This window comes from Ceratotherium simum, chromosome 15 (assembly GCF_057802395.1).
Source record: "Ceratotherium simum simum isolate JZ-2026a chromosome 15, ASM5780239v1, whole genome shotgun sequence".
Lineage (NCBI taxonomy): Eukaryota > Metazoa > Chordata > Mammalia > Perissodactyla > Rhinocerotidae > Ceratotherium > Ceratotherium simum.
Window position 1 is genome coordinate 37,660,467 of NC_141914.1, and position 13,243 is coordinate 37,673,709.

General features: G+C 37.2%; 1 protein-coding gene across 3 annotated transcripts in view; it reads right to left on the minus strand.

Annotated features, from left to right (window-relative positions):
- MAP3K13 (mitogen-activated protein kinase kinase kinase 13) overlaps positions 1 to 13,243 on the minus strand; it is a 162,228-nt gene that overhangs the window by 120,652 nt on the left and 28,333 nt on the right. The window contains exon 1 of one of the 3 annotated variants that reach the window (XM_014783111.2): positions 5,757 to 6,191. The exons of the other annotated variants lie outside the window; for them this stretch is intronic. The gene's annotated coding sequence lies outside the window, so the exon portion shown is untranslated. Of the gene's footprint in view, positions 1 to 5,756; positions 6,192 to 13,243 lie in introns of those variants that run through there. 3 annotated transcript variants of the gene reach the window in all.

A 13,243-nucleotide genomic window follows, 5' to 3' on the forward strand; every position in this document is an offset into this window, starting at 1 on the left:
CAGGCCAAACAAGTAAGTGGAACCAGCAGCAGGGAAAATGCAAAATGCTTTGCACCTTCAATCACTCTTTATTCCTCTTACTATGGTGAATTCCAATCTAACATGACACTGGTCTAGAATCCTACCGGTAATAATAAGAACAGTAACAGTTAGCTGGCTGACTAGTCAATTTGGAGTGGGGAGTGATCACAGTTCTTTTGGCAGAAGGGTTTTCTTTATTCTGGTTGTTGACATGGATGCAATTACATTAATTCATACCAAAGAGGGAGAAAATGATCATTAACTTATTACATCTCTCAAAAATAGTATGTTTTGAGGAGAGAACCAAAGCAACACTTCTCCAAGTATATTCTTTTTTTTTTTTGGTGAGGAAGATCAGCCCTGAGCTAACATCCAATGCCAAACCTCTTTTTTTTTTTTGCTGAGGAAGATTGGCCCTGAGCTAACATCCGTGCCCATCTTCCTCTACTTTATATGAGACGCTGTCACAGCATGGCTTGACAAGCGGTGCGTCAGTATGCCACAGGTATCAGAACCTGCAAACCCTGGGCCGCTGCAGCACAGCACGCGCACTTAACCGCTTGTGCCGCCGGGCCGGCCCCTCCAAGTATATCCTATGGCATATCACTCCTGCATTTTAATTGAATACTCCACATGAAAAATGATTCTGTGTCAAACACTTTGAGAAATGCTGCATGACCCTCTTACTAGAAATATTAACATATTTAAGGTCCTGAGAAGTCTTGCAGTAAGTACATGAGCTCATTTAATTTTATTAAATTTACTTTTTGGTTAGTGCTTTTGGTGTCCACTCAAGAAATCTTTGCATACCCCAAGACTGCAAAGATATTTTCCTTTGTTTTTCCTAGCTTTCTGGTTCTGAGTTTTCTGTTTAGATCTGTGATCCATGTCTATTTAATTTTTGCGTATGGAGTGAGAAAGATGTGAAGATTCTTTTTTTCCTTCCCATAAGAAAATCCATTTGGGGCTGGCCCGGTGGCTTAGCGGTTGGGTGCGCGCGCTCTGCTGCTAGCGGCCCGGGTTCGGATCCCGGGCGCGCACCGGCGCACTGCTTCTCCGGCCGTGCTGGGGCCGCGTCCCACGTGCAGCGGCTGGAAGGATGTGCAGCTATGACATACAACTATCTACTGGGGCTTTGGGGGAAAAATAAATAAATAAATAAATAAATAAATAAATAAAAAAAGAAAATCCATTTGATCCAGCAACATGTTTTAAAAGACTATCTTTTTCCCGTTGAATTGACTTGCCACCTTGATCAAAAATCAATTGACCTTGTATGTATGGGTCTATTTCTGGATGCACTATTCTGTTCCAATGATATATTCGTCTATCCTTAGGGTAATACTCGATTATTGTAGCTTTATAGTTAAGTCTTGAAATCACATATTATAAATCCTTTTCAAGATGATTGTTGGACCTTTTCAAGATTGTTTTAGTTATTCTATATCTATTTCATTTCCAGATAAATTTTAGAATCAGCTTGACAATTTCTTCAAAAATTCCTGCTGTAATTTTGACAGGGATTGCATTGGATCTATAGATTAATTTAGGGAGAATTGGCATCTTAAAATTTTTGAGTTTTATAATCAATGATCATGGCATGTATTTTGAGCTTTTTATTTTGGTCGTCTTTAATTTTTCTTAGCAATATTTTATAGTTTTCAGTATAGGGGTCTTGTGCTCTTTTTAAAGATTTATTCCTATATATTTGATATTTTTAAGGGGGATGCTTTCATTTATTTTCTAATTGTTTTAGCTGTTCTAATTTTTTCTAATACAATCTTGTATAGTGACTGTAACCTACGACATTGCTAAATTCATTAATTAGTTCAAATAGTTTTTTATAGATTCTACAAGGTTTTCTATGTACACAAACATGCCATGTGTGAATAATGACAGTTTTGCTTCTTTCCTGAACTTTGGCCTTTTCTTTCTTTTTCTTGCCTTATCATACTGGCCCTATACTAAGCACTTAATGTACATCATCTCATTTAATCTTTATAACAAGTCAATGTTATTCCTATTTTACAGATAAGAAAACTGAGACTCAGAAATATTCAGTAACTTGCTCAATCAAGATTGCACATCTTTTAGCAGATCTAGAATTCAAATCCAGGCACTCTTACTCCAAACCCATACCAATGACTATTAGATTATAAATTTGGAAAACTCAGAGGCAAAAAAGCAAAAAATGTTATTAAATTAATAATACAAAAGAAATCCATTAAGGGGGAAGAATATAAACAGTTCACAGAAAAAGGGGCAGGTTTCTTTTAAATATGAAAAGATGCTCAACCCCACTCATGAGAGAAACACAAATTAAAACTATGCTAAAAAAAAAAAAAAAAAAAACTATGCTAAAATGGTGCAGCCACTATGGAAAACAGTATAGCAGTTCCTCAAAAAATGAGAAATAGAATTACCATATTATCCAGCTATCCCACTTCTGGGTATATATTCATAGAACTGAAAGCAGGACCTCCTGCACACACTCATGTTCACAGCAGCACTATTCACAATAGCCAAGCGGTAGAAGTAATCCAAATGTTCATCAATGGATGAATGGATAAACAAAATGTGGTACATACACACCATGGAATATTATTCAGCCTTAAAAAGGAAGGAAATCCTATCATTTGCTACAACATGGGTGAAACTTGAGGACTTTATGCTAAGGGAGATAAGCCTCACAAAAAGACAAAAACTGTATGATTCCACTTATATGAGGTATTTAAAGTAGATATATAAATGAGGTATCTAAATTCATAAAAAAAGAGTGGCAGTTGCCAGGGGCTGGTAGGAGAGGGAATGAAGAGCTGTTATTTAACAGGTATAGACTTTCAGTTTTGCAAAGCTAGAAAGATCTGGAGAACTGTTTCACAACAATGTGAATATACTTAACACTACTGAACTATACACTTAAAAATGGTTAAGATGGTAAGTTTTTATGTTGTGTGTTTTTCATCACAATTTAAAATCTAAAAATTATTTTTAAAAACTTTAACTCAAATTTTATTAAAAATTCTTAAAAAAAAACCAATTATGCTGAAACCATTTTTTAACCCATCAGATTGGCAACAATCCAAAAGTCTGATAACACTCTCAGTTGCAAAGATATGGGAAATAGTACTTTTATACATTGTTGAAGAAATACAAATTGGTTACAATCTCTATGAAAGGCAATTATGCAATATCTATGGCACCTTTTGATCTAGTAATTCTACTCTGGTGAATTTAATTATACAGATATACTGTATGCATGTATGAAATGATATATGCACAAGGTTATGAACTTCAGCATAGTTTATAATAGGAAGATACTGGAAACAACCAAAATTCCCATCACTAGGTGACTGGTTAAATAAGTTATAGGACATCCATACAATGGAATACTATGCAGCTATTTAAAAATGAGGACACTCTCTATGTACTGATATGGAAAGAGATTCAACATATAAGTGAGAAAATTAAGAACACTATGTATAATAGTATGTATAAAAAGGAGGGAAGTAAGAATCTCTTTATAGCTTTATATTTCCTCACACATACATCAAGCAACTCTGGAAGGATACACGGAAAAATAATAAAAGTGGTTTGGGGGCCCTGAATAGGACCTGAATGGATAGGGCACTGGCTGGAGTGGGAACACTTTTCAATGTATACCTTTTTATACGTTTTGGTCTTGGAACCATGTAAATATATCAAAAAATTCAATAAAAAATTACTATGCTTAAAAATAAATTTTAATGGCACCAATTGACATTAATTTATTCATGAAATGAATATTTACCAAGTGTCTACTATATGTCAAGTAGGCACTATTTTGGACTCTGGCAGTATGACACTGAACAAGATAAAGTTTTGCCCTCATAGAACTTACATTCTAGTGGGAAGGGGTAGTGGTGCTATTTTAGATAGGTGGGAAGGCTTCTCTGAGGAGGAGGCATTTGAGTAGAAATATGAATGAAGGGAAGGAAGAAACAACGTAGGGGAAGAGGTTTCCATGCAGCAAAGGCCTTGGGGCAGAAACAAGCTTGATGTGCCCAGAAACAGCAAGAACGCTTATGTAGCTGGAGCAAACTAGGTGAGGAGAAAAATGCTGGGCAATGATGTTAAACAGATGGTCAGAAGGCAGATCGTGTGGGCTTTGTAGGATATAACCAACAGTTTAGATGTTAGAGGCAGCTATTGGAGGTTTTAAAAAAAAAACCCGAAAGGGTCTTGGTTAAGATTCAGCCAGTACACACCTGTATGGCCTTCTAGGTTGTTAAAAGACTGAAATATTTCAAATCTGGTTAGGAAATAGCTGCTTCCCTGGTAATAGTGTCACCTGCCACGCTGGCTTCTTTCCCAGGACCATCCCCCGCCCAGCCCCTACCTCCTTACTCCCACCCCAGGAACCAACAACTAAATAAGTAACCTGGCTCAGCAGAGGCTATTGAGTTGGGGGTGTTAATCAGCTCAGGAAACTAGAATCATTGAGATTCAGCAGCCTAAAGGATGAGTAAAGGTTTCACTTCATTACAGTCTTAGAGCCTGCTTAGGACAGTGTGTCTTGGGTTTCCATCCCACCAACGGTCAGTTGGGGCCCAATACCATCGTCTGGGCTCCCACTCAGTCCAGCAGGAATAAGAAGCAGGTTAGAGAAATAGAATTGAATATCCCTGAGGTCTGAGATGAAGATAGAGGAAAGGGGAAACCCAGTGTTCTTCTACATAAACAATCTATCTCCTCAGAACTCCCTGAGTGATTTCAAAGGCTACTGGCCAACATCCAGCCTTTATTGCTTTTATATAATATATTAACCACATCAAATTTTGTTTCTATATTCAAAATCATAAAATTGTCGTATACCAGGAGGTTTTTTTAAACATACATTGTGACAAAGGGAAATAAAAAATATCAACCTCTCCAACACAAAATGCGACCATAACATTCTCATAGCTGCACTTAATAAAGGCAATGTTTGTGTAACAATGTGTAGTTCCTGGAAGCCTAATCTCAGCAGAGAACTACAACAGCTGAAACACAACAATTCTGATTTCATAAATGAAATTTATTTTACACACTATAGTACTGGGAATTTAGTCTAGAAAATTAGTATACATGTCAAAATCTTAAAAACGGATTTCTCTGAAGTCGCATGGAATTTCTAAGGCCGTTTACCATTTCCACCCATTTCCCAAAGTTCCTCCTCTGTAAAAACACATTCTGCTGCTCTTAAATCTAGGATCCCAATATCTTATTACACAGTATTAAGTTCTACTTTATTCTCATTCATTTAATTTCTTTGAACATCAAAACCTCCAGTTTAATTACCTGAGAGACTTCTAAATATTTGCTAAGATGAACTTATAACATGAGCCTAAACTAAAGGAAAAGCAACTGGAAAGAACATCGAGGAGCAATCTAAGCACTACTTAGAAATAATCAATCTCTGGGCACCAGATATACATTCACTCACTTTTATTTTCTGACTGTAAACATCTTCATTCAACCTAAGACAAGACATTAAAAATCATCTTATGCAAGCAGGATCTCTTTTAGCAGAACACTTGCTGAAAAACTTCATTTTTTAAAATAAAACTACTTGTGAAATGCTGAAACTTTCTTTTAAGTAGGTCTAGTACACAAGATTTAGGACCAGGCAGGACCTTAATTTAACCTTAGATGGAAATTATTCCTATAATCCTTTTTATATTCAAAGACAATATTTTTTTTAAAAAACTACTTACACCGCAGCAAGCTGAAGTCTGGACAGACAGCATGAAAATACCAGCAGCCGCCTATTTCCTCACAGACTAAACTTTGCTCCCTTCCTGGCTGTTTCTGGATCAGGTTCACACTGTGATACACATTCACTGTGGCCTTGGAAGCTACCACTCAACAGAGCGAGGTGGGAGGGTTTGTTAATTTAACTCCTGCTTGATAATCGCTTATCAGCAACTTCTCAAAGGCAGTTCAACATGTTTAAAGATTTTATTTATTTATTTTTTCCCCCAAAGCCCCAGTAGATAGTTGTACGTCATAGTTGCACGTCCTTCTAGTTGCTGTATGTGGGACGTGGCCTCAGCATGGCCGGAGAAGCAGTGCGTCGGTGCGAGCCCGGGATCCGAACCCGTGTCGCCAGCAGTGGAGCGCGCCCACTCAACCACTAAGCCACGGGGCCGGCCCTCAACATGTTTAAAGAGACAAATGTAAGAAAGATTATAGGGAAAGCCTGAAAAATCTCATAATCTCTGATGGCTGGGCTTTGGTTTCCCAAAGAGGGGAATTTCTTTCCCATATGTTCCCAGGAAAAACAAACAAACAAATATGATAGTTTTCTGAGCTTCAAAAATCTTGCTTTCTTCCTTCGATAAAAGTTTTCCCACCTCCTCAGAATCCATATTTTGTGCAATCATGGCCAAAAGAGGCCAGAAAGTTGCTTCTCTTCCTCCATCACCTCCATTCTTCCCGACTCTTTCACTAGTTTGGGAAACAATGCAGAGTTCTTGCTAAATTTAGTACTTTCTTCCTTTTTTTTTTTTTTTGAGGAAGATTGGCCCTGCGCTAACATCTGTTGCCAATGTTCCTCTTTTTCTTTTTTTCTCCCCAAAGCCCCAGTAGATAGTTGTATATCATAGTTGTAGAGTTGTAGCTCTGTTATGTGGGACGCTGCCTCAGCATGGCTTGATGAGCAGTGAGTAGGTCCGCACCCAGGATCCCAACCAGTGAACCCTGGGCCATAGAAGCGGAACTCGAGAACTTAACCACTACACCACTGGGCCAACCCCTTAAACTTAGTACTTTCTAACATTGAAACCACCTGCTGATCTAAGGTAAAGTGGGAACTTGGATCCTAAATTCTACTCTTTGCAAGATAAAATGTTATGCTGCTTCATCCCCTTCCACATCTCTAAGCTTCTTTCCTTCTGAGCCACTATATTTCTGTAATTTGTGACATTAGCCTTTGAAGTAGAAACCACTTATTATGTACTTACTACACTAATCACTTTATAAACATTATCTCATTCTCTCTCAGGCAATAAATTTGGGGATCATCTTCAATTCTTCTCAGTCTGATTCTCTGTATCCAATTTATCCCCTTCACTATCCTGGTGATCCTCTGCAATAAGCACTGTGGTAAGCAGATAATGCCCCCCACCTCCCAAAGATGTCCACAGCCTAATCACCAGAATCTGTGAATATGTTACCTTACATGGCAAAAGGGACTTTGTAGATGAATTAAGGGTAAGGACTTTGAGACGGGGAGATTACTCAGACATGTCCAATCTAATCACATGAATCCTTTGAAAGCAGTCACCCTTTCTCAGCTGTGGTGAGAGAGAGGTGATGTGAGGATTTGATTTGCTCTTGCTGGCTTTGAAGATGGAGGAAGGAGGCCACTAGAAGCTAGAAAAGGCAAGAAAACACATTCTCCTCTAGAGCCTCCAGATAGGGATGCAGCCCTGAAAACATCTTTGTTTTAGTCTAGTAAGACCCATGGTGAATTTTTGACCTACAGAACTGTAAGATAATAAATTTGTGTTGTTTTAAGCCACAAAGTTGGTGATAATTTGTTATGGTAGCAATAGAAAAATAATATTGGTACTTTAATTTCAAAATGTCCTTTTGAAAATATAATACCTAGAACTGAATAGAATACTCCAAATGAGGTTTGATGAAGAAAAAAATAATTGTGGAACTATCAAGTTCCTTAATCTGGATGCTATACTTTTATAAATGCAACTCAAGATTGTTTTAGATTTTTAATGCATTATACTCGTAAGTTAGTGGACTCCTAAATTTTTGTCACGTGAACTATATCAAACCAGGTGTCTAACTCTACTTTCATTCTTGTTTTCAACTAATTTTGGAGATGAAATCCAGAGCTTTACATTCAATCCTTTGAAATTTCACCTTATAGGGGCTGGCCTGGTGGTCTAGTGGTTAAGTGTGCGCACTCTGCTTTGGCGGCCCAGGGTTCGCAGGTTTGGATCTTGGGTGCAGACCTGTGTACCGCTTATCAAGCCATGCTGTGGCAGGCGTCTCACATATCAACTAGAGGAAGATAGGCACAGATGTTAGCCCAGGGCCAATCTTCCTCAGCAAAAAGAGGAGGATTGGCAATGGATGTTAGTTCAGGGATAATCTTCCTTACCAAGAAAAAAAAAATTCACCTTATTGGCTTTAGCCCATCCTTCCAAACTATTAAGATAATTTTGAATCATGTCTCTGTACTCTGTCATAGAAAGTATTCTTTTAAGACTAACTGCATCTACTTATTCCTACATATTCACCAGGTTATCAGTAAATAAACATTGAACAGTCAAGATCAAGAACAGAGTTCTGAAACACAGAACAGAGTTCTGTTATTGGAGATCTTCAATTTGACATTGATCCATGAATCAATACTGTCTGGGTACACAAGTTTGGTCAGCAACAAAACCACCTGCTCTCATATGGCTTACACTTTTTTTTAACTTCTCAAATATATCAGGAGAATAAAATGCTTTGATAAATAAAGATATGTCTAAGCATACCAATCCACTTGAACTCTACTGGAAACGGAGATGTGGTTAGTTTATATGAGCAGTTTTTTTGTAATTAGGTGCTGTCTCTTAGGGATTATCATTTTCTTTTTTAAGAGTTTACAAACAATCAGTTAATTATTCTTTCTAGAAGTCTACTTGAAATTAAAAGGCAGTTTTCCCAATTGTAGGACGTGACAATGATCTCTGTCTCAAAAGAGGAGATATCAGTAGAGGATGAAAAGGGGGAACACTATGAAAGAAGACATGGTGGAAGGAACGAGCACTGTGTGCCCCTAGGAGAGTATAAAAACCAGACTGATCAGAGCAGTTGTGGTTGTTGGAAGTACTATAAAACCGAGGTGGAAACATATGATGTAAAGTCTTGAAAAGGGAACTAGGATTTTAACTTAATATATTAGAAAATAGAAAAAATTGAAAGATTGTGAAGAAAATAAAATAATAAGAGAAGTAATTCAATAACCTAATTGAAAAATGGGCAAAGTGTATGGACAGTTCACAGAAGAAGAAATATTAATGGCTTGTAACTATATGAAAAGATACTCCACCTCACTCATTATAAAAGAAATGCAAATTTAAAGTACAATGACATCATTTTAACCTATCAAACTGGCAAAGTTCAAAAAATCTCAATACACAATGTTGATGAGGTTATGGGAGAAATAATGGAGGATAAATTGGTAGAACCTCTCTGAACAGCAAATTGGCAGTCAAATCATAAACATATATACCCTTTCTCCCAGCAATAACTAAAAACATACACATGTAAAATGACATTCACTGCAGCATCATACGCAAAAGTAAAAGATGTCAATCAGTAGGGAATTGGTAAATTCAATTACAGTACAGATATCTAATGGGATACTGGAATAAAAAAATAAGGCAACTTTGTAGTACTGATTAAAGAATGATCAAGCTATATTGAGTTAAAAAAAAAAGTAAGGTCCAGAGCAGTATATTTAGAATGCAACTATTTGCATACGTTTGAGATAGAGAGAGGGTGTGTGTGTGCGTGCACGCGTGCAGAATCTCTCTGGAAGAATATCCAAGAAACCAGAAAAGTAAGTTGTCTTTACAGAAGGGACTGGATGTCTGTGGTTCGGAGGTGGGAAGGAGACATATATCTTTCTGTCCTTTTTGAATTTTTACCAAAGCTGGTATTATCTATTTAAAAATAAATAGACATGCTAAATGGCAATGTGACATCCTGGAACAGAAAAAGTATGGTAGTGGAAAATCTGGCGAAAACCAAAGTCTGGATTTTAGTTAATAGTCATGTACCAGTGTTAATTTCTTAATTTTGACAAATGAGCCATGGTTATGTAAGATGTTAACATCAAGAGAAATTGGGTGAAGGTACTATTTTTGCAACTTTTCTGTAAACCTAAAATTATTCCAAAAATAAAAAGTTTATTAAAACAACAAATAAATAAACATTTCAAAAATTACGAGGACAGCTATGGTGGAAATGGCTTGGAGATTAGAACTAAAGAGGCCAGATGGGAAACTGGAAGAAATCTTGGCATGAGGTAATGAAGGCCTAAATTGGAGTAAAAGTCATGAAAACACAATGAAAAGAACTAATACAGATATAAGATACATTTCAAAAGAAAAAAATCAACAAATATTTGCAAAGCAGAGAGCACAGAACAGTGATACAAGAGATAAAAGATGAAAATTAGAGGAGGCAGCTGGTTTGAAGGGGAATGAGATTCATTTAATTCATTTATTCAATAAATATTTGTTGGTATCTACTATGGCAGGCACTGTGCAAGGCACTGGGGACGTGAGAGGGAGACATTTATAAATGTCAAGTATGAAGTGACCCTAAAATGTCCTAGTTGAACTGTCCAAGAGGCATCTGGATATATAGGATGAGAGTTCAGGTGAGAGACAGAACTGGGATAGCTGAGAAAGGTGATACAGAGTGAGGAAGGAGAGGCTGAAACTGAGCCATGGGAGAGAAACACAATTAGGGGAAGAGAGTAGGAGCAAAGAAGACAGGGAAGGAATGACCGAAGGGTTTTGAAAAGAAGCAGGATAGGGTAATTTCCTGGAAACCAAGACAAAAGAACAATCAAATGCACTGTGCAAGACATGAGGATATATAATAAACCACAAGACAGATGATTTAAAAGAGAGAGATAATTTATCCTTTATGTTTGTAGGTAGAACTTAGCTACATACTTAGAGGGAAGTCACAGTGTCAACCATACTCAGATGCTTCATCAATGCTGTTTGAGAATGATGAATATATACTCAGTACCAACTAAAACTATATACATATACGCATATGTGTGCATATATGTATACACACATATAATGTACATATGTATGTATGTGTGGTGTGTGCCTATACACATATGTATGCATACACACACACACACATACCGTAAACATAGATGTTAGTAAAAGAATTGGTGATTACGCTTCAAATTCTAATTTACATAAAAAAACCTGAAACCCTGACTTATGTGTAGTGTACAGAATACCAGTAAAATGGAAGTGCAGTTTTCAAATATAATTCTCTGCCAACTAAATTAAAATACTATTTGGCATTTCATCTTCATAAAGCAGGCTAAGCATAAATTTGAAAGCTTTGCTCTGATATTTTCCATCTAATTTTAAACAGCCTCAGTCTATAAGCCAGAAGGCAATACTCCCACCAAGTAAAGATTTCTTTTAAATCTTTTGTGTAAAAATCCATTAGAGCAGTAATGTCACCAACTAGGTGCCCCGAGAAACTCAAGGATGGGTTTGGAGGCATTTATCTGTTTTTCCTAGTTGTGTTTTTCCTTTTGTAGGACATGCAACCACCAACCACCCTGAAACTGACCAAGCCTCACAAGAGCTACGCCCATGACCTTTGCCTTATTTTTAATACTGAGATCTCTCCAGGAGGAGCTTAGGCCTCATCACCATAACCTGCAGTGTATGTGGAAGCATGTTTTCCAACTGACCCTGCGCAAGCGAATACCCGCCTCTCCCTTTTGAATATTCATTCCCCATCCGAAATAAAGGTCCCTGCTTCCCTTTGTTGGAGGATGCCATGACATTGGAAATGATTCCTTATGGTCTCCTATTTGCTGCAAATACTTTGTGAGACAACTTCCACTGGTGTAAAGTCTTATTTAACTAACCAGGAGGCGAACCCACTTGGTTCAGTAACAGTAACAGTGTAATTAATATATAGGAGCTTCTTGAAAATGTCATGGGAAAACCATGTAGCATTAGTGATTTTTCTAAAATCAATTGTCTAGTCTGATGTTGTCTGAATGGAGAAATTAATATCATCATCATTTATTACCCTAATGTAATTCTGACACTCAAGAGATTTTTACTGTTTAAAAGAAAACCAATTTTAAGAATACATAGTCAGGGCCGGCCCTGTGGCTTGGTGGTTAAGTGCGCGCACTGCGATGCTGGTGGCCCGGGTTTGGATCCCGGGTGCGCATCGAGGCACCACTTCTCCGTTCATCCTGAGGCCGAGTCCCGCATACAGCAACTAGAAGGATGTGCAGCTACGACATACAACTATCCACTGGGGCTTTGGGGGGAAAAAATAAAAATAAATAAAATCTTTAAAAAAAAAAAAAAAAAGAATACATAGTCAAAGCAAACCAGCTTCTCTTCTAAATGTTTGGGTTTCTAAACTAAAACTTACTCACATAGCAAATAGCTTTCATTACTCCACCTTGTATACATGGTCTGAAAGTACCTCTCGAGGCTAAGAAACAAAAAGCTAATGCAACACTAAAAGTGGAAGACAGAATTTCAGCTCCCAGAAGTATCTCATTCAGCCCAGGCTGTTGGCTTTCACAATCAATAACTATGGGGCAGGCTGTCACTTCTTAACATTGTCTATTGTCTATAACTCTCTGCTAGCACATTTTAAAGGAATTTTGACATTATCATGTTTTGAAAAAGCAAATCTGAATTGGTATCTTAGGGAATAATAAATTATTTTCTTTTCCTACCTGACCTTCATAATCATGAGATTGGTAGAATTCTCAATGATTCCGTTTTTGTTGTAAACATGTATTCAAGGACTGTGAATTGATACAAGCACTTTGGATGTCAGTTAAATGGAATTATTAATACCACTGTGTAATTTGGTATTACCCAGAAAAGTTGAAGAAGCATGTATGTACAACCAGCAATACAACTCCCAGGTACACACCCTAGCAGAGCTTCCCAACTGCTGTGTCATGGTAACTGTGTGCAATAAATGGGTTACGGGTATGCCCAGATATGGATCTCCTCAGCCCTCCAGCTAAGCAGAGGCCCCCGGGCCAGAGACACAGCTTCATTCCTTTAATGCAGTGTGTTGTACAAATATTATCTATCATTTTCTATGTGTCCTATGACATGAAAAAGGTTGGGAAACATTGATAGAGAAGTTCTTGCATATGTGTGGCAATACATATACAGGAATAGATGTATATATAGGAGCAGAGTCTGTACTAACTAAAAATTGAAACACCCCAAATGCCCATCAATCAATTCATCTGCTAATAAATTATGGAATACTCATACAATGCAGTGTTATACAGCAGTAAAAACTAATGAGCAAAAGCAATATGCACTGACATGGATAAATCTAAGACTATAATGTTGAATAAAAACAAAAGTAAGTCCCAGAAAAATACATACAATGTAATTCCATCTTTATAAAGTTCAAAAACATG